At 48.3% G+C, this 25231-nt stretch overlaps 1 protein-coding gene across 1 annotated transcript in view; it reads left to right on the plus strand.

The window, feature by feature from the left end:
• The first annotated feature begins 7280 nt into the window (after positions 1-7280).
• LOC1269578 (protein prickle-like) overlaps positions 7281-25231 on the plus strand; it is a 29974-nt gene continuing 12023 nt past the window's right edge. The window contains exon 1 of the mRNA XM_061646703.1: positions 7281-7459. The gene's annotated coding sequence lies outside the window, so the exon portion shown is untranslated. The remainder of the gene's footprint in view (positions 7460-25231) is intronic.

A 25231-nucleotide genomic window follows, 5' to 3' on the forward strand; every position in this document is an offset into this window, starting at 1 on the left:
CCGTTTACTGTTCTGTGATGCCGATATTAAACTCGGGGGGGAATATTTAATCTGATGGAATGGATTTTTCCAAGCTTGGATACGGTTCAAAAATCCCTCTGGTGGTGTGTATGTGTCTGTGTGTGTGTGCGTGTGTATTTTGTGGATTTTCCCTCCATTTGCTGATCGGTTGTTGGGAGCCGCCTGGAGCGCCCCAGGACAGAACGTTTTTAATCGTAAACGATTCGTCCAGCACATCTCGGGGGACCAGTACTTGCTTGCTTACCAGCACACCAACAAAGGCGACACAACGTCCAGACACGCACACAGGTACACAGAAAAAAAAATTAAACTAATAGAAGCCCCTCCAGAACGCCGCAAGGAGGACCTCTCAACCATTTCCCTACGGGGGAAATTCAAACGCATGTCGCCACTTTTTGGCAGAACGGCCTTGCAGAAGACCTTCTGTGCTCGGTAAGAGGTGGTGTTCGAGCGGGAAAATTCGTAATGGGAATTTCCACCCTTAACCAAGGCCGGGAAGCATTTCGTTCGACAGCACCACCACGCGGAACACATCCGGGCAGCGTTTTTGTGGGATTGAAGTGGATTGGTGTGCACTCTCACACCGCGCATGTGCCAATGTACCGAGGGGGGAAGTGCTGTACCTTCTTTTGTGTTTCAGGGCTCATCACCCCTAAGGATTTTTTTTTCCCGGGGTTCGTTATGAGGCTTCTCGAGGGGGAGAGTTTTCATTTCATTCATTGCGATATATGCTGTTTTTCCTTCGCAAGGGAGAAGGTGTTACTATGCCAAGATGTTTCTAGCTGCTTTCCTAGGGCCGGTGTTTCGAATTTAGAGTTGATAGTGGTGGTGATGGTGGTAGTAAGATTTCTTGTGCGTTGCGTACTGTAAATTGACACACAAACACAGACACGGAAACGTGACGACGACACGGCGTCCTTTTCGTTTGCCGGGAGAAGTGCTCGTTGTTTGGCAAACAACGGTAACCGAACCCCCTAAGGTTGGAGACTGTTTCGTTTCGGAAGGGTCGTTTGATGGTTAAGAGAGTTTGGATGCTCGTTAAGCTCCCTGTTTGTCTGTGTACGGAAAACATGTTAGTTTGCTCGACACTTCCGTCTGTCCTCTTTGCTTCCCGATCACAACAAAGAAGCTGCCGAACCGATTGTAACCGTTTGTTTGGCTTTTTAATGTCGCTCCTATCTATTGACTTGTTACGACTTCTTCGCCAGAATGAAGGCCCGATCGGGATGGCTTTGATGAGGTTCGGTGTTGAGTTATATTTGAATGCTTCAAATTTCCCTCTCTTAAACACACACTCGATAGGGCGGTCTGGACAAAAACACACACAGAACAGGACGGTGGTTTTTGATGGACGCGAGCGGGTCCGAAATGAATGAGTTTGTCCAGTTTCCGAGTGGCTTCCGACCCAGAAGTGGCTTCGCACAGAGAGCAAACGTTGAAGCAGCGAGCAAACAAAGTAAAGACCGGAAGTGTCAAAGCGACATTTCAAGCTTTTGTGGGATGTGGTTTTTGCTCTCTGTATGCGTTTGCGTGTGTGTGTTTTAATTTGATACTATTTCTTTGTCACCATTCTGGGCGTTCGTTTCCGGGGCGTTGTTTTTGGGGTGGATGGGGAGGAGGGATTTCCTGCTGTTTCTTCATCTAAATATTCTCACCCCAAACCTGCCAGGGGGGACACAGGTTGCAAAAAGAACGACCGAGGAACAGCTAGGTTAGCTTGTGGTTTTCCTGATTTTTCCTCACGATTCATTCGTCTCCCTTCGTGTCTCCCTTTTTCGTTCATGCATGTATCGTTGGGGAGTTTTTTTTCTCTGTTTTTCGTTGTTGTGTGCGCCAAGTATTCCCGCTGCCAGGCATCAATATTTCACTGTCATCTCAACCTCCTTCTTCTCGCGCACTGCCGCGGTGTGGTAGATATGTTGGGGGACATTGGAAAAGCCGAACGTTGTGCGAGCGGGAAATGCTAAATAAGAAAATAATTTAATGTCTGGTGCTGCTGCTGCTGCTGCTGCTGCTGGAGCTTAGACGCGCGCGCGCTCCTTTATGTTTCTTTCGTTCTGTCCATGTCTGTGCGGTTGCTACAGGATTAGAGTGAAAGGACGGAGGAAAAAAGGGCGATTGGGCGGTAATAGGAAACAGGGAAAAAGGGCAAACGTTTAACGCTGCTCCCCCAACAACACGACCGAATCGACACGGAAACCACATTAGCCCACTTGTGTTGTTGTGTGATGGTTGGTTATCAGAGGGATCTTACACAACGGTGGAGGCGCTCAGCGCAACAACTCTGTTGTGCGAAAATTGCAGAAAGAGAGCCAGAGAGCAAGAGAAAGAGGGCAGAAAAAGGGAAGAAAAACGAGCTAAAGGATTTAAAAATGGCTATTTGATTATGGTGCATTATCACAAGGAGCTTTTAAGCGAAGGAAAGTTCATCTCATTTAGCGTATTTGTGCATAATACACCATTAGAGCGAAGTCAAGTAAAAACTGAGCCTTATTGACGTTGAGTTTACACGTGTAATTTAAAATTAGTTAGTTTTAGGCCTGCAAGCAACGCCACGCCATCGAAACATTTCCTTACAAGATTAAACTGCTCTCATGGCATGTGTGTGTGTCTCTTGTTCACCTTACCTACACCATTTCCCTACCACGGGTCCGCTATCATCTACCCGTCAAGCGCAGTGCAGTTTCACACCACGGAATTAGTCAGCAAACACCGAGATAAGGTCCAGCAGAAAGAAGTCCGTGTACTATAATTACCCATATCGCAGGTCGCCGCTCCCCTGTAACCACCACCCCCCCCGCCTATGTATGCGTTTCGCTTGCACAAAGTGAACGTTCAATTTCCAAAATTGCTAAATCGCCTTACCCGCCTTACTCCCGGCGGCATAGCACATGGGTTGGTTGCCGTGGTAACCTTCTGGCAGCGAACGGGATTTAGCCGGCAGGCGAACAGAGGAGAGTCGCAGTTTCGCCTGGAAATCGTGCCCTTCCTACATGTGCATGCACACACACACTCACTCACGCCCTCATTTGTACTGATTCTGCTCGGAATGTGTGTGTGTGATTGGTTGGTAAAGGGAAAAATCGTAACACACCGCGCGGGGTTGTGTTATTATGTTGCCCGTGAGCGCATTATGCCCGGGTTTCCTGCACCCGCTATCCTGGCCTCCTGGTGGTGGCAGGTCGTGGTACATAAAGAATCCTTCACGACGTGGTATGATCAACCTCCTCCTTCTTCCCCACGCGAGTTATGATGGGTTTGTGATGAGCCAAAGACCATAGGGCGAGCGAGAACCGTGGGGAGTCCTGGTGAAGGAGGAGAATGGTCGTTTTTTTTTACTTCGTCCGTCTGTTGTTGCACAGCCTCTGCACATTACCAATTCATTCGGCACGAGATTATCTTTATCTTCCGCTCCGTTGGTGGACTGCTCGAGAGCCCAACCTCGAGAGAAGAAAGGAATGCTGCATTTCCTTTCGTTCACTCATCCTTCCTTCCTCCCTCAGAACGCAGCACTGGGAGTGGGAGATGTGGAAATGTTCTTTTCGCTGCAGGAAGACTGATAAGAAATGCAGTAAGCAGCACGGCAGTAAGTAATACGCAGCGCAGCATAAAACTCATCAACAGTAAGCAATAATTTTGCTTCTTATTGTCTATCCCCCTTTGCGCGTTATTGACACATGCACGGCGGAGTAAAAGTGGTGATGATGCTTTCTTCCAGAAGTAGCAGCAGTTGATGTTGCTCATTTGCAGAAGGAAAGTAACGTCCACCATTCGACCCCATCGTGCTGTATCGGGCCATGCAATCTCACACAAACAACGGCTGTTGAACGGCCAAAAGAAGGAACTCGGGGAAAGAAAAGGACTGCCTTGTTTGCGCCCCCTCTCTGTTAGCAATCGGCCAAGCGAAACGCGTCTTTTGAAGCAGAAAGGGAGAAGGTGGTTCAATCTTACCATTTATGTTCCGGAGTGTTCCTTTCCAAAGAAGTTTCCGCTGCCCTTTAGTAGTGCCATCCCCAAAATGGTATGGTTGGATTCGCTTTCTTCAAGCGGAACCAACTCTCCAAATCAACTCCCGAAGACATTTTCACACCACGACTGGGTCGGGCGATCGTTCCCTTGATTTTGAGGAAGCTCCTTGCGATGGAATCGAAACGAATTTCTTCGAAAAAATTTGGGGGGAGGGATATTTTACGCCACAACGGAGGAGGGTCGCAAGCCACTCTCTTGCTCTTGTTAGAATAATTCGAAAATGCAGAGCGCGCGCACTGGATTGAAGTTCCAATTGGTTTCGTTTTCGTCGTTCTTTATGGCCTTACTCCTTGTCCGTCCGTACATGCTGCTTTGCTTTACCTTTGGGGTAAAATGTAGGGTACGGAATGATTCCTAGGAAAACTTTGAGGTTCTATTTGGTACGTGAGAATAAACGGTGAGCATCGTAAAACGCTCTTGCGCGAGAACCGCGTAACCAAGCAGAACACGAAGGGAGGAGATCCCTGTGTGCGTTCACCGTAGCATAACTTGCTGCATCGGGATTTCATATCACCAACAACGATCACGTTGTCGTCGTGGCCGGTGTGTGTGTGTGCACTGTTCCACCGAGGGAGAAAGGGCAAGTGCTGTTGCGGAGGCAGCAGCAGGAGCCGGTGCACCAGTTGCATACCAGCACGGCATGCACATGCATTCAATGCTGCAGTCACTGACTCTAAACACCTCACAAAAAAGGGCGACCAAGAATAGCTCGTCTGCACAACTATAGGCCAGCCGTTTTTTCTTTTTTGTGTTTAGACAGAACTTCAACTTTTGTGTATACAGTTTTTCATCGACTGATTGGAATGACTGGAAAAGGAGAGATAGAGAGCGTGAATTGGGGAAATCAAAGGGGGAAATATGAAAACGTTGAATGCTGTGTTGCGTTTTGCTTGTTTTTGTGTGTGAAAATGAATGGAAAGCCTGCACTCGAGAGCGCAATGGAAGCGTGTAGTATAAGAACCAAAGCGCTGTTTCTCCCCATTTTCCATTCCATTTCATTGCACCCGGGCGTAGCAGGGCGAGGGCGAAGGAAGCGTGCGAAGGGGTTAAAGGTACACGGCGGTACACGAGGGCGGAAATGTGATGGAATGGAACGTAAAATGAGTTCGTTCTAGAAAAGTGGTGTGCTCTGCCACATGTGCAAAACATATAATAATATGCCACGGCTGGTGAATCGACTTGATACTATGCCAAACGGGGAGGTAGAGGAGATTTTTATGAATTGGTTCTGGATGCATTTGCTGCACTCCGGTCGGTGAAAGGTTTCACACTAATTCCGTACCGATCGGGACGGGGGAGCTGCTCAACCATTCAGCTGCACGTGTGTGCGTGCGTGCGTGTGTCGCAGGTGCAGAGTGAGTAAGACCGGCATCATCTCGAGCCATGTAGATGCATTCCCAACGGAGAAGTGCAAAGGGTTGTCCCTTCATTTCCTGTCTGCCTTTTTTGTGGACCTTCAGAACCGGCTTGTGCACTACTTTGTGTATCGACGGACGGGTGTACGGGGAGCTGCTGCTGCTGGAGACGGCTGCGGGGTCGGTCGGTTCGTTGGGTGGGTTTTGTTTGGTTTGTGTTTTAACTTTAGGTTTTTGTTTATTTGTTTGCGTTATGCATTCATAACTGCTTGAATGCATCGTGCTTGAATGTACGCGTTGGAGTGGAATTGGATCCACTTTTTTGTTGTTGTACGAGTGTATTTTGTTTGGAGCTTCTGGATAAACAGTCAGCGAACGGGTGAACGAGCAAACCCTGTTCCTGATCAAAGGCTGTGAACGGAAAGACAACAGCAGACAGGTCATGTATCTGCTGTGTTTGCTCCAATGTACACGAAGAATCGTTCAACGATGGTTGAAGAGGAAAACAAATGTATATGTGTTCGGTACACAGGAGCAGAGTTTTGGTTTCACCATCGAAAGGATTGGTAGAATATTACTCAAGACAGAGGGAGCTTCCTTTGTTTGCTTTGTGCAAGAGAAAGTAAAAAGAAGCTCTATTGTTTTGTGTGGTGAAAAGAGCGGGAAAATCAATCCATTTCTTAGACGAATATACGGCGAACATAGTTGTTTGCTATAATAGTGCTGTAACATATTAGAGTTGGGTGCATATTAATACACATGTGTTAAATCCAAAATTAATTGTTTTCTTAATCTAACGTATAGTATAGTACTTATTTTAAAAAAGCAAAATATTTAAACAATTGCAACCCACTCGTTGCATCTGTTCTAAACCTGTATACAATACTTCAGCGCTTGTACACAATACTGGACTCAAGATTTTCTTGCACACTATACTAGCACGCAGCATGTTCAGCGCGAAGAAAATATCATGCAAGTGGTTGCGTACAAGATGAAGCGCCCTGTACACGAAAAGTTGATACACACAGTATGTTAACGAGAAGATGGCAATGATTCCATTTATTAAATGTAGAAAGAGGCTTTAAAATATTGTAAAAAGGCACAAAAAATCCCACAAAGGCTCTTGTTCCGGCTTAAACTTAATGTGATACTTTTGGCTAATGTCTCTATCACAAATGAACAAAAAATGTCGCACAAATCACACGGTAGGCATCATCATATCGGCAATCATTAGTACCACATTGTCGGCAAACGATCCATGCCTTCCCATAAAGTTTTCCCACCAAAAGCAGTGACACGGAACCGGAAAGGAACAAGAAATTTGGGCATGGCTAGATTGACCCTCATCGTGCGGCCGGCAACAAGTGCAGCGAGCCTTCAAACCCCTCGATCACACTATCGAAAAGTGTTTCCTGTTTTTGTGTTTTCCCTTTTGGCTTTTCAATCCCTTTGACTCCCCTTCTCCACACCGTGTATCAACCGTTCCAGTTCGTTGAATGGTAGCGCGCTTAACTTTAAAGGGATGGCGCCCGCCGCCGCCACCCTCATCAAAGACCGGCGTCGGTGTTTTAAAACCGATTTGCGTTAAGAAGATTTGTACCTTTGGAGGTCCTGCTTTGCTTTTTTTTTATTCGGCTGAAAGTCCTACCGACTTCTTACACCCCAAACAAGCGTAAGAAAGAACGCTCATCTTCGGATAGTTACAAGGGAGAGTATCGCTTCTGAGGTATCTTCGGCGCTCCAAAGAGTAGCAAGCATCCCTCTCTCTCGAGCGTGTGGTATCCCTCTCAGCTTTACCTGTTGCTTTCCGGAGAAACTCTCTCATTTATCTTGTCTTGAAGGTGTCCACGAGGTATCGGTTGCGCCATTTGAGACCCTCTCTTTCATTTAGAGTCACGATCCCGGGCGATTCGAACGTTTCGATCAACGCGGTTCCTTAGCACGGTGTCGCGCTTTTGACCGTTCGATGTGTATTGTGAAGCACAAGCCAAGCTTTTTGGTTTATTTTTGAATAATCATTTAGTTCAGTGTGTACAGTGAATCAACAAGCAATGGTAGGATCTCGAACGATCTTTAGTGTGTGCTTTGCTTGTGCAGAAACGACCGCTAGTGGCTAGGGGGTGAAGTGAAGCAGAAAATGCAACCGTAGAGCCTTTGGCGTTTGGCTTTCGGTTACGATGCCGTGGCGACTTTTATAACATCTCGTGCCCGTGCGTGATAGCATCAAAAAGGATCGGTTGCCTTTTGCAGACCCGCCCGCCCGGTCCGGTCCCGAAAGCGGAAAGCCGGTGTACGCGCGAGCGCGCGTAGTTGTGTGAAGAAACCGAAAGAAAACACTCGAAAAAGGCAATTTATGTCGCTTGCCTGTGTGGTTGGCTCTGGGCGCGTTCACACAGAGAGTGCAGGTGAAACGTAGCTGCAGTATTAGTGGTGCATGGCAGCAGGGTTGCAGTCGGCGGATCGATCGAAACAAAACATCGAACGAGAGCGAGAGAGAGATCCCCATGTGCCCAAGCACAAGAAGTCGAACGATCGAGGATCGAGCGAGATCATAAAGTGTATGGCGTGCGGCGCTGCCGCTGCTGCAACTTCACGTTTCGTTCCTTTTGGTGCTTCCTATCATTTTCCAGCGGCATCGGTGACTCTGTATTTGTGAACCAAAGGCAAAGAGAGGGTGTGCGTGTTTGTGTTTGAGAGTGTTTTTTTCTACGAGTGCATCGCACGCAAGTGTGGAATTTGTGTGTACGAGTGAGGAAAAACGCGAGAAAAGCCCTCGACTCAAGAAGGCTTCCGGGATGGTCTAAGATTGAGCACGTTTTTTGCGCCAGCCAAACAGTGAAGAACACTTGTGCGTTTGTTGGCTTCAGCGTGTCCCAGATGAGGATCCGCACAAACAACAGTAGCATCGGCAGTACCGGGACCCCGTATAAACCTTCCACATGTGTACAGCAAACAATTTGTTAAAGCGAGCCATTTAAATATTTCCTCTGCAATGGTAGCGGGCAAAAAAGTGGTCTATGTTCCGGCTTCTCTTAAACGGTTATTACTACATTGCGGGAAATATTGCATCTGCAGACAGCACGCTAGGGAAGGTCCTCTCCTGCTGCTGCTGTATGTGTACTTGCCTTGAAGCGGGTGCATAATTCTCCTCCCGTTGATTCGCTTCACAAAAATGCCATTCGATCGACAAAACTCGTTTTCCTCGGCACCAGATACCGGAGTGTACGTGTGTGTGTGTGTGAGAGAGACTTTGTGCAGTTGGTTTCATGTTTGTTTTCTTGGGTTTCTTTTCGTAGTGAGTTTGTTTGTTTTACTTTTCGTGTGTCTCAACATTTCGATGGGACACGACGATGGGTGAGCAGAGATTAAGAGGAAATCGAATCGAAACTCCACTTCCCTCACACTGTGCTGCTGCTGCTGCTGCTGCTGCTGTGTGCGCGCTTTTGGCGTTATGCTGCTTATGTTAGGCGTGCAGAATTGGCTCACACATTAGCAAGGCATTATGACTGTTAGGGAGATGCCAGTACGAATTGGAGTTGAGCTTTTGGACGTGTAGTATAATTCCATTTCATGGTTGTTAAATATGACAGTAATTCGTTCGGTTTTTGTTTCACTTTCGAAGCACGACGTATTGCTTTTTTTTCGTTTATCAGAATGCCCTAGAAAAGGATTACTTAATTTCAACACAACTTTAAGAAATAGTCCTATTATAATTACAGCTGGCCGAGTTAAGCGCCTTCTAAAATGACATTTATGTTTCCTGTAACCGATTGTTTACGATCGCCTTATGAATTGTGTCCAGTTGCTCGGAAGCTGTTACTTAATTTATGCAGAAATGGTAGGAGCGGAAGCATTCGAGCAAATCCCGAACGAGCCCTTGCGGCAGTTCGCGTTTGCCTGGCGTCCAATGTCCGATGGCGCAATTACGTCCAATGTAACGCAAGATCCGGCGGACCCAGATAATAACAATAATACGGCGGACGGCTTAAAATCGAAAGGCAACTCGAGCGCGCGAGCCCTTAACGCCCGGTTTCGATCTCGACCACAGCCGTAGCGTAGGGGAATAGCAATCAGCCTCTCCTACATAAGTCCCAGTTGCGCTCTCCTTCACTCCGGTGCCGTGTTTGGGTGTGTGGAAAGCCAAGCAAGACGGCGTCTCTTCCATACGGACCGCGGTTGTATTAGTTGATTATGATTAATGGTCGCCAGCGGGGCCCGGGGGCGGGAAGCGGTTGTGGCTAGGCGAGTGAGTGGGGCAATGCAAAGCGTGCTTAGACGTCTGGCCAGTTAGGCGGGAGTGGATCATTTTTGTACCACGGCCCGCTCCCTCTTGGGCTGGAGTGAACGCGTACACGTACGATTCAAGAGCGCCCACCATAAGAGCACACACCTTCGAGAGCGAGAGAGTGAGAGCACATGTTGCGCGATCATTCGCAGTTCCGACTGGATGGTGCAACGGTGGAAGGGGGAACTGGGAAGGGAAATAGACACCGGTTTTTCGTTGAAGACAAATCTAAAAAGAAGGAAGTGTCTTGAGATCGTGGAGCACCCGCCAAGCACCAAGCACACGTAAATCAAACGATCAACCTGAAAGAAGAAGGAAGGCAAACGCCAAACCTGTTGAGGAGAAACCGCACTCCCCGCGGGGGTAGGTGGAGGGAATATGGTAGAAGACACGACAGAGGGGAAAATAAAAGCATTTGATGCCGGGTCAGACAAGAAAATGAAACAAGCGAGTCACAAACCCATGCCCACAAGGGAAGAAAGCCACGGCACGAGAAGAGTGTCCGGGCTTGCCGCTGTGCGTGATCAATGAAAACCGCGATGTGTGATAGAAAGAAATTTAAAATTTCGGTTACTCCATCGAAAGACTTCGACGAGCGAGTCGGTAAGCGACGAACCCGTCTCTGTGACGTCGGGAGTCCAGGCGTGTGATCGCTGTTTTGCTCTTTAATTTGAATCGCTTGTAACGGCAAGAAGAAGGGTATGTGTCGTGCAATGTCGTCACGTGTGTGTGTGTCATTTGATGGGTTTCATCGGTCCCTTTGAAAAAGGGGCATTGCTTCCCTTCAGGCGGTACCGAGGGAACATGACCTGAGATCAAATTGACTTTAGATACGATATGGTACTGTGGTTGTGGTTGGGTTTTTCTCTCTCGCCCTCCAAGCACTTTTTGTCCATTCGGTACGTGAGTGCACACAGGTTTTTGGGCAGGAAGAAAGCAACAGAACAATGCCGAAACAAATGCCGACAGTGCCGACGGATGATCGACGGTGCGATCGAGCCCCGATGGTGGTGGCAATGTGATCGCATGTGATTCATGCTCTCGTTTCGCCTTTCCACTTTACACGGAGGCTTTGCTATGCCCGTTTGGGATGAGTTTAGGGGGGGGGGGGAACCCGTATGAACGAATCTCCCTACCCGCTGGGTCACACGCGAGAGGAGCAACCGTGGCTATAGAGCCAAGTGCGAAAACACTCTTAATCCCAATCTGCCAGACGCGAGATCAGGGTCTCGCGCTTACGGTAAATCACCGCAAATGGAAGTAACCCGCTCCCATCGCATAGTCCACTTTTGGGATGCAGCATGGGTATGGGCGCGCTCTCCCCTAACCTCCCTTCTCTGCCGTACAATGTATTCCGATTATGCCAGAGCTTCAGAGCCATAAAATAGCACTCTCTGGAGCGTGTGTGTGTTTTTGCTGCGTTTGTCGGGAACGATGAGGCGAAACAAACACAGCAAAAAGCTCTATCTAGTCAAGCGGATTATTTTACGCTAATACTGTTACTACCACTACTCCCCACACCCTGCGCCCGTGAGGTGATCTTGGTTGAAATGTTGGAATGCAGGCATCGTTATAGTTTTATGTGCATGAAAATCAGGACATAAAATTATCCCATTCGCCAACCACGCGCTCTCCAGGAGTCCAGATTGGCAGAGCTTTGCTTATAGCGTTGCAGCGGATGGAAATGAAGCGCGGCGGTGTTCCGCGGGACAGTAACAGTCAGTTGCTGACAGTTGTCTTGATTGATCTTTATATGATATGGAACATGAAAGATTGGGAGAAGGAGTCCTCCTTTCCCTCCCCTCTCATGTATGGTTAATGAAAACATCCAAAATGGTATGCAGAATTTAGAACCAAAAGAAGAAGCACTCCCGCTGTTGGGAATGTCCTCCTTTTTTTCCTGCCCATGAAAAACGGCATTCCATTCTGTTAAAACTCAACGCCAGTCGTCAGCATCGAAACATTTGTACCTTTGCTGTTAACCCGTTTTTGGCGGCTACCGTTCCCTTCGTTCCCGTGCGAGCAGCTAGGCGTGAACGCGCACGACGCACGCACTCTTATCTCGGCATCAAAACGATCGAGTCGTGTTCCGTGTTTCTTTATCATTCAAACGCATTGTGCCGTCCTCCTCGAAGGGCTGGGGTTACAAAGAGTTAGCGGATTCACGCGATTGTGTGCGCGGGTTTCTTCGAAAGAATGAAACAGTCGTAAAACAAATTCTTGCACAGATAATACTTAGATTGCGTTAGAGGGCGGAAGAAGCAGAGGCAGTTGGTGGGAAAGCAAAGACGAAGGGAAGGAAGAGAATAGATTCCCAGTTTTTTCCTTCCTTCTTTCTTGCTGGTAAAACGCACCCGTAATAAGCTCCAGCGCCAGCTGCATGAAAGCGCTATTTTCTTGCGCGCTTGTGCTGCGGAAAAAAGGGCGTCGTAATAAGGGGCGGACATGACACCGATATGAGAAGGGCAACAGCAGCCAAGTTGTTGCTATTGCTTTTTTGTTTTGTTCCGTTTGCGTTGAGTAGAATCAAATACTAGCAGCGCAAAATGGGAACAATAGGAGCAAGCGGCTGTGGAGAACACTTCCACAGCAGCACTGCGCAACACCTTCCTTCCGAATGAGGCTGCGAACGATCGCGTCTGCGAAAGAAAGGGTGTGGTGGACCTGGTGCATGGGAGGTGTGGAAATAATTTGTAATCGTTACGCACGAAGCCTTTCGATTGGTCTGTGATTGTGTGGTGCTCGAGTCGTGTAAGCCTAGATTGCCGCGATTTCATGCTTTGCTTGCCAACCTTTGCAGTATAAAGTGCATCCTTCGCACCGTCCAACCAACCCAGCCAAGCCTGTGTGTTGTGGCAGGAGAGCAGAGAATAATTATTCCTTTGCGTAGCGAAAATCTAAACGCGTGCACAATCCCGCGGAGTACGTGTGCGAAGAAGGCGCAGGCAGACTCTCTACCGCATACCGAGGTGCATATTTTCACAGTTTATTCCCGTATTTCTTTTTCACCTCACCAGGGTGGTGGAACGCGGCTCGGGTGTGAAAAGAATGCTCTGCAACGGTGCAAAGAATTGCGCGGCCACAGAAAATTAAGCTGAAAGCGTCGCGAGAAAATCGGCTTAACCCTTGTGGGATGGTGGAAGGAAAATGTAACACAAAGGTTTGGAGCGGAACTGAGAGCTTGAAATGTTTCCACTCTTAAACGCTTCACTCAAGGGTTAAAACGTACTGTTTTTCATCATACACAGTGTCTGTGTGCCCGTTCATAAGATATGTAGAATAAGGCAGAAAGATGCAGAATAAATTGCGCGGAAAAGTGTTCCCAAATGTGAATGCGGTGTATGATGATGGGCACCCTTTGGTTTGCTGCAAGGTGCAACGGATGGAGTCGCTGTTTCGCTACATCCTTCCCCGTGCACCGTGCACAATTGGAATCAGAACAGTGTTCGTCCACCGCCCCCCCTCTGTGCTCGCGATCGGTCTACACAACCGTTCGAGTTCTTCTCAATGGATGGGAGAAAAGTCGTTGCTGGTTGTTATTTTTTACATGTTCGTCTTCACCGGCACAGTATGTGTGTGTGTGTGGAGCTTGCGAACGTAGGTTTTACAACAACGTTTTCAACGATCCCGGACAAAGCAGAAGGGCACAAGGAAGTAAAAAACACAGGCAGAGTAGGATGGGGAAAGGGAAAGAATACATTTCTTCAAGAGACGACAGACGGTTAAAGACACACTCGCTCGCGAACACACACCGCATGTGAGTTGTGGTGCCTTTTAACGTTCCCCTTCGATGGTCCAACGGCTCTTCAAACTATTATTAGTATTATAATACACCCCAAGGCACTAAAGGCGAAAGAGAAAGAGAGAGAGAGAGAGAGAGAGAGAGAGAGAGAGAGAGAGGACATAAGACGAGACGGACGATGCACTTGTTGGACGAACGCGAGCAAGAACGATCAGAAGCTGAAGCAGAAGCCCTTCCAAGGGGCACACCAGGGCTCTGCAGTACGTTCAACGGCTTTTGCCGTTTGCCACTCTTGGTACGGAACGATCGAAAGACTTCAATGGCAGTGGCTCAGCGACGAACCCGAGCCACGAACCTTCAGGTCACTTTATGCGCTGCATGCAGGATCGACCGAGCGTCTGTGGTGCGTTTGCAAAATAGCCTCGAGGCGCGTGTGTGTGTGCGTGTTTCGTGGATGGAATTCATAAAGAATGCGACGGGTGTGCGACGACGGGGTTGGCAGCACCAAACAGAGGCCAAAGATCGAGTGGAAAGAGCAGATACAAAAGAGTGTGCAGCAGTAGCAACACGCAAATCAACCTGTGCCCGTGTGTGTGTGTGCGTCGGGCTAGGACGAAACGTTGGATGAAGTGGTAGCTATTTGCTTTGGCTCATAATTTGTTTCTCTTTGCCTCAGCAGAAGCAGCTCAGCGAAGTAGCCCAGAGAAGCAACAGCGCTTGCTTTTCGCACTGTTTTTGCTTGCTCCTCGTCGTTGTTGGTCAATTTTGTAAAGAGGTCGGCTTGGAATATGCTCTTCCATCGAGAGAAGCGATTGATTCAAAAGCATGCTCGATGTTTTTTTTATCGCTTTTTCTTTGCTTGTTGAAGAGGAGCAGAAAATAAAAGAAAATCACTGCCACCGTTGCAGCGATTCTAGGGGTGTATTGTGACGCCATCGCGATTAAGCCAATGCATGAGGCAAGAAAACAAGAGAAAAAAAGGAAGCTTCACTTCGGGCAAAAGCGATCATTTTTCAAACGCGCCAGTAAAAGATGATTGTGTTGTTTTCGCTGGCGGCTATCGGCAGCAAGGATGATTAAGGCGAAGCGCTCTAGTAGCTTTACTGGGAAGGTGCGTTTTGTGGTGCGTCTTTTTTTTTGTGTGTATTTGTATGATCATTTAAACCACGAATTCTCGCAAGCATAAATGATCACGAGACGGCTACGGGAGTTGCCAGAGCCGGCAGTAGCCTTTGGGGGGTTTGATGTTGAGTTCGGTAGCGATAATTGGAAGATCTTTTGGGACGCAAACGCTCGCCCTCCTCGGCCACGAATGTGCTGGGAGATGCATTAATTTTTTCGAAAATAAAATAACATTCATCACTAAAAGTCCCGAAGGAAGGAAACCGTTGTGCACCGTCGGGAGAGACAGAAAGACACAGAGAAATGATAATTGCACGCACGAATAAACCCTCGACGCGCATAATCATGGAGTCATAACTCAAAAAAAGAAAAAAAAAACAACGGTGCAATAAAACCGAACCGAACCGGGAGGCATTCCGAAGAAAATTAATGTCCTGAAAACCAGAAATATGACTCAACTGTGCGTCTTCTTTCCAATTATTACGAGCACACAGCGGTGCCGTGCCGACCGGTGATGCGGTGCGACGACTGTGTTGTGTATGATGCAACGACAGGTTGCAACTGGTCGCGCCAAGATGCAGCTCCTGAGCTGAGCTTATGCAGAAATGTGACAGCTTCGCCTTCGTTGGCCATTGCGCCCGGCAGTGGCTGGTAGTAACCTTTGGCACTTTCGCCACCAGAGTGCTGGCAGACACACACGGGAAGCCTTAAATTTGATGCTGATTATTTTTCGGGCAGCCTTTCGGTGGAAAATTCACACGAGCACCCAATTAAGCGCACTTAATAATGACGCTCGAAATCTCGTTTGCGACGAGCCAAGCTCCGTGGAGCTTCTCTCCACAGCACATCATTGTCAATGCTTCTATGCGCTTGCCTGGCAGATATCATCACATGCGCTGCGCGTCCCCTCCAAACCCTGTATGTCGGTGCCGTTTTCGGGGTTTGGATTTTCAATTCCCGAGGCTCCCATTTTCTGACAGCCGGAAAACAGTGCTCGCTTGCCACGGGGAATGGGATCGGGAAAACGGGGCTCTCCCCGTTCTCTCCCATCGTTCACACGCCATAACACCGAGGGAGTTTTGTAGGTTGGAAATGTGAACGCGTTTATGTGAACCCGCAGCTTTTGGCGTTGCGTTGATTGTGCCGAGCTCAATTTTACGCGCACGTAATTCGCAGTAATTGAGGCAAAGCCGATGCAAACGTCTTGAAGTGAGGCAGAGGAGAAGCAAAAAGCACACACCGCACCACACAGAGAAGATAGGTTAAGCAAGCTGCTGCTGGTCGTGGGCAGAGGGCAGTGTGTTTTTGGGGCTTTCGTGTGCCGTGGAATGGTGGCTAAGAAAACTAAGTCAAGAAGGCGGCTACAGGAGAGAAGTGCATTGGATGGAATGGCGGGATCAGTGGTGGTTGAGCCGAGCGGATAATTAGCATAGCATAGTTCGAGGCAATCATCATCACCCATTCCGGGGTACCCGTTCCGCTCGCCGATGATCGCTAGGAGAAGAAGAAAGCAAACCCCTCCTCCTGGATGCCTACTGGAATGGACATTTAAATATGGCATCGTTTTAAAAGGCGCATCGCGCATACACACACACCCGTACAAGCGCACGCTAGTGCTAGTTTGTTGGTTTAAGCACCAGCGCAGCGCAACCAGTCCCGCACCGGAAAGCAAGGGTTCCTTGCCGTTGCTGACCCATTCCGGATAATGTACGACGGAGCGGGGGGGGCTGTTTTTTGCCCTGCTTGGACTACCGAGACCCACACCATCAATCATCGGCACAACCTACTTCGGGTCACCTGTTGTCGCACTCGGGGTTTGTGGTAGCAAAGGAGGTCACCTCACCGAGGTCTATTGAATCGACCGCTTAGCACACGAATGGGGGGGGAAGGGTTGTCTAGCTTGATTGGCCTTCAATTACCGGTTGCTCCAAGTCCGCTGGTGTGTGGGGTCTTGGGATGCTCCGGGAACAACGAGCAAGAGAAAGAGAGTCACACCGAGCGACTTTAATTATATTGCATATACACACACCGCCGGCCTGTGAACCGTGATGCCTGATGCCTGGAGATGTTTGCGCTTGATCGGTTCACGACGGTGCGCGACATAATGCGCGCGGTGAACGCGGTCGTGTGAACGTTGCGCAGGAAATATGATGGCGCGCAGGTTCGTCGCTTGCCCCTGCAGAATGGACGCGTCTTGCGTGGTGTGCTGTAAATCAATAAAAACGAAATCGATCCAGCAAAAAAGGCACATCCGAGCGGGATAGTGTCCGTGTTCGTGTGTTCGTGTGTATGTGTGCGATTGTGGCTTTTTGTTCAATCTGTCCGTTCGCGTCTCGTTCCCCATGATTGCTTATTATCATCGATATGGATTGTTTTATAAGCGGTGCGGGGCGAGCGATATCCAATCGTCATCCTCTTTGCGGTGCCAGCGGTTTTATTGCCAGCGAATCGTCTGCCACGTAAGGTGGCCAATTTAAACGCCCCAATCAGAAAAATGGCACCTACACAACACCACACCACCAACACACGCCAACTGGCTAGTTAACACACAAAATATGGCCAGCCAGGTTCATCTAACCCATGGGGACCAAAAAAAAGAGAGATGACGCTAAAGACTGTTGACGCCTTGCTGTGCCGTGTGTGTGTGTGTGCTGTTCCGACAGAAAGATAATTTGGTGATGTCGCAACTGACGAGTATGCAGAGCGCGAGTGTGTTGCGTAGTGTGTATCTTCACAGCGAGATTTCGCTCTTCCCATGCTGAGTTTGGGGCAATTCAAGCTAATTTATAGTGGGATTCTCGATGCGAGCCCACCGAAACCCACCGACCACTGACCTGAACCTATAAATAGTGTGTGCAGTGTGTGAGCGCTCACTCCACACAAAACATACGTATGTACCTGTGCCACGAAAAGGGGTTGGTAAGCTTGGACCCCCGAAAAAAATCGATTAATCTCGATTCGAGCAGCTCCATTCGAGATTGTATAATATGGCTCAACACCGTAGGGGGTGGTAGAGTTCACATTTCATCAGCAGCGATCGTGTGACAGGCTGTGTGTATAGGAAGTGTATATGGACGGACTGTGATGTGGCCCAGATTCTTTTGCGGCTGAGGAAAAATGGGACTGGAGCTTTCTTTTGAACGTTTCCATTTCCGGTAGGGGGTTGTCTACCGTGGTAGCTAATCGAAATTGTGTCACCGTTTTCGGCTTCAGATATGTTGTCCCCCAACCGAGAGGCTCCACCAAAAAAGGAGCCATTAGGCGCTGAATGAATGTGTGCAGCACTGGAACAAAAGGAAGAGAATAACAAATTAGATTACGAATAACTTTCGATTGAAACCCTTTTTTTACCGAAAAACGTTCCCCCTTTGCTTCAACTTGGTTGCATAGTGTTCCAGTTTGAGTAGAACAAGTTCCACAACACACAAACACAACCGCCTGCTAGATGAAATGCTCGCTCTCTCCGCTCTACTCAGCGGGTGACTTTGGGTTTGGGATGAATGGTGTGCTTTTTCGCCACATTTGTTGCCTATGGTTACTGGGGCTCCGGTTGAATTTTAGCTGTCGAAATTCTTTCACTACCGACCGTTTGACGATGGTGGTCTGTTTTCCTGCGGTAACGGTTACTTTCCGATTCCGAGTTCGTCGCTTGCAGGGGCTCATCCATCAAATCTTTCGTGCATTTTTCGACCCAACAACAACAAGTGCACCTTTGTGGCGCGAGGCCGCTTGTGTGTTTATGGTCGAAGCGGTTTCGATTGTATTTTATAATGAGCGGCACGAGCTTTCCAACCAGTCCGATAGAAAGGAGGTGCAATATTAAAATAAATCCTGTTTGTGGCATTTTGTTAACACAAAAAAGAGAGAGGCAGACAAAAAGTTGTTGTCATTTAAACATCGCTCGTGGCGTTTGCGTTGTCCAAAAAAGAAGCAAATGAGCTTAAAACATTTCGACATTCTAGTTCGGAATTTAGGTTGAGCTGTTTTGGTTCGTGGCCGACCGAAAAAAAAATAAAATCCCCGACCGTGTAGCGTGTGCTTGCGATCATCATCAACATCAGTTGCTTTTACAACCTTCAGAACCGGACATCCAAAACCGGCCCCCCATTCCGCCGTGTGCTCTACCTTTTCAGCGGCCCGGGGGATGATTAACCACATTTTGTTTTCCAATTAGCCGGATTTAAATTTTCTTCTGCTCCTCATCAATTCTCCCATAGCGTTCGGTGGGGTAGGATGACGATGAGACGGCACTCCTTTTGCCCCATACAACAGCCGGCTGGATTGCAATAAAACCCATCTCATCTCTCCTGTTGCGTGCGCGGCGGCCCCACATGGCGGAGATGTGTGAACACATATAACATAGTGTATGAAGAGGAGAAAGACGTTAGCTATGAGGCTGCCGTTCCTTTCTACGCCAGCACTGAACCGTTTCTAATATGATTTATCTTTCCTATTGCGTGCGCCTCCCACCAAATGGCGGCGATGTTTTGGCATGTGTGTGGGTATGGGCATGCAGAATTGGCGTGAGAAGTGGAGTAACTCCGCACAGCTTTGATGGGAGTTGAACATGAACTTGAATTTATGGCCATACATACATCGAGCGCGCTGCGGGTTCCCGGCTGCCCGGAAATACAAACAATATTTTACGCCGTTTTATCTGCTGCTTTGGTGCGCATTTGCATTCCACTTACATAATCCAAAAATAGAAAGAGGTAAACGCACAGCAAAGCTGCTTCCCCAGTTTTTGAATAAGCGAAGAATAACAAAATGTTAAAAAATCAATCGACAGCAATCGCTTAAACAACCCTCTCGCCCGAAAAAGGAGAGAGAAACGATGATGGCTCGAATCGATTTCGAAACCCCATTCTGCACGCCAGTTAGGAGTGTCCGGACAGCCGATTTAAGCCGAAAAATCTCGCCACAGAAGCGCGCGGTAGCTGTAAAGCGGTAAAGCGAATCGTTTTCCAGCCACGCGATGTGAGGATTGTGTTTTATCCGTTTCGGTTCCGATGGGATGTGTGTGTGTGTGCATGAATTATTGGATTAATGTTGGATTAATGGCAGCTTGACAAGCGATGGCAGAGTGATGCGATGTGCTTAAGTAGCTGCCAGGTCAGCAGCGCAGCAAAACAAAATGTAGAAAAGTGTGATCTTTGTGATGCTGGTGAGGGAATAAATTTGTATCCATCGACACACAGGCACCCACCTGGGCGTATAGAGTGTGACATTCCCCGTGTCGGTTTGGTTTGAAAGGTGTGAAATTGTTTGTGTACCGGGGCGCGGGGGTATGTTAATTCTCACACCTCACACCTTGGAGGGACCTCCGGACGATCATGCCGGATGAGATGATTGGTCGGATCCCGTGAAACGAGGAGGATTCGTTCGGAACGGAACGATCTTTCAGCCGTAAAATTGGCTGAATGTGACTAACGAGAAACGCTGGCTCGATCATTATGATCACTTTTGTTTCTCTTTTTGTAGGATGAGTACGATCACCAGCATGTGTGTGTGTGTGTGTGCGTCCTTACGTCAAGTGAGAATCGAAAGCAGCAGCACCCTCATTTAATTAACGATTTCCCAAACCTTTACGCAAATTGTACGCAAACGTTTCTCTCCCCTACGGGTGGGGTTTCAACTTCAACTAAATCACCTTCATCCTGCCCAAAAGCTCCAGCGCGATGATCATCATCGTGGTGTTGTACACTAACGATCTTCAGTTAATCGTGCTGGCTGGCTGGCTGGATGGTGTACCGTTGCTATGGTGCACCTCCAAAATGGGAAAGGGAGATTTTGGACTTGGCTCAACAAAAACTTTCGTTTTTCCCAGACAACCCGCCAGGCAACGCAGAGCAGAGGTTGTTGATTTTCTGTTTCCGTTTGCCGTTTGGTTGTTTTATTTGTTATCACCACATTCCCACATTCCCAGCTCGGCAGAGCATTTCACATTTTACGATGATTTACATTCAGTGGGGGCCTTTTTGCCTTAAGGGGGGCTGAACATACGAACGAGCCACCGTTTAACAGCTCCCCGGAAGGCTGGCTTTTCGGTTTCATTTAATTGTTACTGGACACATTCCGCATTTTTTGGTGTGTGAGTCGACATTCTCTACATATCCATGACAAGTGATGGTGCATAAAATGCCGCATAAGACTACGATTTACAGCCAGCGGTGTGTGTGTGTGTGTGTGTGTGTGTTATCTAATAATTCACCGACCCGCAGGGAAGCAGATGATCACCGCAATGCCACACAGCCGGTACAGCACACCACAACGGTCGATGGGGTATGGCTGGGAAATGGCAATAAAACTTGAAGGTGTGCTTTAAGATACATTTCACTTGCTTTCTTTCCCCCCGCTTCGGGTGTTTTACGAGTTTTGTTTCATTTTTCTCTAGCTTCTTGCATTTTACGATGGGATGCAATCGACTTAACGACGCGACCCTGCAGCTGTTGCTGCCGGTGAAGGGACACGAAGTGAAGGAAAACTGCCAGCCCAGGGTGGTAGATTTTCTCACTCTCAGTGCATGACAACAATTACACGGTTGGGAAATGAAATTGGAGCATAAAACTGGGCATAAGTGGCATAATAAAGTCACAAGTCTCTGGTCGCGTTAAGGCACCGGCAGTCACACACTCATACACTCAACTGTGCGCACACCAATGTGTCGTCTATTTCGTATGATGCCGGTGTTTGCAATCATTTAATTACAGGCGGAGCTTTTATTAGATCGCTAACTCTTATTACTGCGATTGTTTCGGTTTGTGGGCGGAATTTGCTTCCCCGCTGCTGCTGCTGCTGCTGGTGCCCTGAAGAGATACTGTACCCGTGCTAGTAGAGATCTTGATCAGCACTACACCTCTCACCATTTTCAGCACGATCAGCAGCAGCCGCAGCAGCAGGCGCTTCATTAGGAAGGAACGATAAAGAACCCGCTTCGTGCAAACCGATCGTTAGCGGTGGACGCGACGCGTATTGATGGGCGTTTTGCGTGTGCGCACGATGGTCGCCGCGTGCGTACGGGGTAACTCAGAACTTGCACCGTGCCAAATTGAGGAATCGCAAACGCAACGTGTTTATGAGCACTTTGCCAACACGCCGGGACGCCTGGATGCTTGTTTGGCTGGATCTGAAATCGCTCATCGCTCAGCGGCCTTGTTTTACGGGCCAACGCTGTTCGAATAAATTGAAAACTTATTAGGAAAGACGCTTGCGCTGGCTGACTGGCTGGGCTGGGCTGGGTGTTTTGGGTGTAACGAACGAACGAAAGCTCACAACCCAAAGGCGCAACCCCAATCAACGGGCCCGCCGTACACCTGAAGCGCGGGAGTTAAGGGCCCGTGTGGTGGGTAGAGACTGACTACACCAAACTGGTGAGCTAACGGGAACACACGGATAATCAAATCCTTTCTATCGCTCGTCCCGATCGCTCCCACCAACCCAGAACAAGATGAGGGCGGTGGTTTTGGGGGCGGTCGGCCAGAACGTCGTCATCCAATCAATTCTCAATCGAATTTATGGGCATCTAAAAATGAGCTAAAAGCTCTGACTGATTGGGCTTGTGCGCGGGGTTGGTGAGTGGTGGTTTGGTTTCGTTTGGTTTGGTTGTTTCAGCCTCATCACGATCACGTACACCAGGTCCGCCTGGTTTACTGTGCCTTTCCATGAACCCAAGGGTCAATGATTACCTTGCAGCGAGACCTTCCCGTGGGGGCCCTTCATCAAGGGATGACCTTTAGGGGCAGATGGAAGGCGTGTGTAAGGTTGGGATAGAAACATGGGATAGTCGCTGGTGAACAGTTAGTAAAATTAACATCGACACGTGAAATCATTCACTGGGAGGGAGCGGAGAAGGAATTTATTTCCAACGCGGAAGAAAGATTCGATGAAAAACAATTTAAAGATAAACGATGTTCTGTTCTGTTCAAGCTACCAATTGAGATTTTCCCTTCAAAGATTGTACCAGAATGATTCCTTTAGGAGGGTGGAAAGGTAATTTAAGTGATCTTGCAGACTGTTTCATATGATGACTAACAGCGTTTCCTGTGCGACCACTGTAAAAGAAGTATAAATTAAACCAAAAAAACACTACCTGCTGCTTCATCAACGCGTTCGAGGTTACGTGACGGTTACGATACTAATAGCGTTAATCAACTGTCATTAAGCTTTATTAAAAGGTTTTCTCTAAATTCGGTGCTCACGCTGAGCACGGTGTGACGAATCTAATGTTTGTACGTCCTTTGACATCGCGGCTCAGCGTGTTGATAAGTTACTTTCACTTTTTTTTTAACCACTTCATCATCGATTAACCCCCCCGGTCGGTTCCGTGGTGTGCGACCTTTCGCTTTGATCGCACCAAAAACAGCTGCCCTTCCAAAAGTTAGGACGTTAGTTGCCAAAATCGAACCAAATCGGACCCCGACCGGGAAACTGCGAGGTGAAGGGTTCGAAAGTAACGAAAAAATTGCCACACTTTTACCTCTCCCGCTTAGAGAGCGGTGCGTTGCGCTTAGCTTAAACCCTCCAACACAAAAGGAAGGCTTAGCAGAGGCAGAGAAAGGGAGGAAGGCAGTTCGAACGTTTTTTTGCAGATTTGCTTCCGGAACCGCAGACGGCGAGGCTTTCCCTGGGTTGGGAATCGGGCTGAAGCTTAATCAAACAAAATCCAGACAAATACAAACAGCAAAGCAACGGCGGCGGCGGGGTGCACGCAATCATGCAATTCCAAGATTCGTTCGTTTGTGGAAGGATGTTGCGCACGGCTTTCGGGTGCTACTGTCTGCTGTTTGTTTCGGGGTGAAAGCTCTCTCTCGGATGGCGCCCTTTTGCTTGTTGATGGATGATCGTTTCAACGGGGGCACGACAAACAAATGAAACGACCCTCGACAACTGCTGTGTGGTTGCGTCCAGGGGGGGGGGCGCAACCTGTGCCCATTTTCCGGAAGAGCCACCGCGTACGACTCATCATTTATCATGACGACCGAAAACATTCATTTTTCACTGACAAAATTTTGCCAAAACAATGATATCTCGGTCAACGCGCGTACTCTCTGCTTTCGCTGGTTGTGCGTGAAACGGAGTAAAATAGTAAGCGAGACTGAATAGCGCCCCAAAACCCTGTGACTAAACTGTTGCTGCATTTAAAGACCTTTTCAGATCTTCTGGGAGTCTGGGCGAGCGGTCATGGCTTAAAATGATTTCAAACTTAAACAATCGTTCGACATCAATCATTGCGACGGTTGGCGACGGCCTTCCTTCCCAAAGGTTCGTCGCTTGCTCGCACTGCCAAAGCGCGGTTTGAGTCGTTTGTTACGTCGGCTGACTGTCAGGTGACTGTCAAGCAAAACGGAAACTCCACTCCCCGGGGCGGTGGTGGTGGTGGGTGTCCAAATGTGTATGTGCCCTGTGGCTAAAACTATCCAGCCATTCCAGCCATGTTCCGTTTTGTGAATAGATTTTGGCGTTGTGATCGTATGCGCTTTTGTTATCTACGATATGCGCGCGAGACAAATCGAGAAGAAAATTGCACAGTCACTGTTCAAGTCGACCGGTTTCCAGGACATGGCGAGAACGGTTTCCGATAGCATAAAACCGCTTTTTATGTCGGCGCTGGACGTAGCTCGAAGATGGAACTGCTTCCATCTCGGATGGTGGACCTCACGATCGATTGATTGATCTTGCGTTCGGCTCTTCTTTACTACGGCTCACACAAGAACCTCAGGGGTGATGGATGATGATGATGAAGCCACTCTAAGACCAACATACAACAAGGTAAAGTTGGTGCGTGTGTGTGCTTGTGTGTGCTTGTGTGCGCGCGCGCAGAAGAAGTAACCTTGAGCTTGCGCGGTAGATGTGTGTTGTTTACCCTGGACCAACCAATCCGACGTCATCAGATGGAGGTGGAGGGGCTAATGCGAAAAACTAGTTTCTCGAATCGATTAATAACGTATTTTGAAATCAAAGATCGACGCGTTGGATAAAGATTGAATTAAGAAATTGGTGATTGAAAACAAAAAAACGGCTGCGTTCTTTGGTTAAACTAACAGAGTTGATTAGAAAAGTCGAGCTGTGTTCCCACCGTAGCAATGTGTGTTGAACTTTAATGAAATGAATTGAGGGGGGCTTTTGCGAGGGTGAGGAGGGTTGTTTACGTAATCAAACATTCGGCAGCGGATCTCGTGGTTCCGAACGATACCGGAAGAAAAATGACCTTTTACCGCATCGCACGTGACGAGGGTAGTAGGAGCTCAACACGACACGAACCAATAAATCATTGATTTGCCAACACTCGCAGCAAGTGAATAAGATGGGCCAGAAAAGCGGTGGCAACGGCTCGCGATCGCGATCATAAAACGGAAACCTTTTTTCATTTCCAGCGACAAATGACACTCAAACCCGACGGGGAGAGAAACGTATTTCTAACACCGGTCGCATAAAATCAAGATGTTGTCGCGGTCCGAGTGCTGCTGATCGCACCGCCCGATAGTAATGGCATGTTTTGCTGGCCATCAACCACCTGTAACACTGCGAGCGATATTGCCTGCGCCCCCTCCCCCGGATACGGCTTGTCAATCTGCAGAAGTAGGATAACAAACACTATCTTAACTGCAACTATAAACTGTCGTTCTGTTCAAAAACCGCTCCGCAAAGCTGCTCTCGCACACACGGATATACGGGGAT

The sequence above is a fragment of the Anopheles gambiae genome, chromosome 2 (genome assembly GCF_943734735.2).
Source record: "Anopheles gambiae chromosome 2, idAnoGambNW_F1_1, whole genome shotgun sequence".
In the NCBI taxonomy this organism is placed as follows: Eukaryota; Metazoa; Arthropoda; class Insecta; order Diptera; family Culicidae; genus Anopheles; species Anopheles gambiae.